Source organism: Penaeus monodon, chromosome 33 (genome assembly GCF_015228065.2).
Source record: "Penaeus monodon isolate SGIC_2016 chromosome 33, NSTDA_Pmon_1, whole genome shotgun sequence".
Taxonomy (NCBI): Eukaryota; Metazoa; Arthropoda; class Malacostraca; order Decapoda; family Penaeidae; genus Penaeus; species Penaeus monodon.
The window spans coordinates 6,418,736-6,419,174 of NC_051418.1; positions in this window are offsets into that span (position 1 = coordinate 6,418,736).

Sequence of the window (439 nt, forward strand, 5' to 3'; positions counted from 1 at the left end):
TGCACATAGTTACCAAGCACACTGGGGTTGTCTCTCCCTTGTTCCCACACTCGCAAAAAATCCACCTGCGACTGCACTAGATCCTTTACTTAACGCCCACGCCTACCGCCCACCGCCCACCGCCAGCCAGCCATTATCGGCGCCAACTGCAATTACTTTCTTTGCTAACATCTTCCCGCCATAATCGTGGGCTTGAGGCTGTTTGGTTATTTTAGGCGCGAAAGTGTACACATACCTTCTCGCCGTGCTTGTAAACAGAGGCTAAGTGGCTCGTGACTTACCAAGTGGACACACGACGCCGCCAAACGCACCGGCCGACGCGGGAGGAGCCGAGGAAGGGAATCAGGCCAGAGTAAAAAGCCTGGCGAGTGCTTGCTGAATGCACTGTTTTTGCTTGGCGCTTTTCCTCTTCAAAGGAAGGCGTGCGTTACGAAGAGAC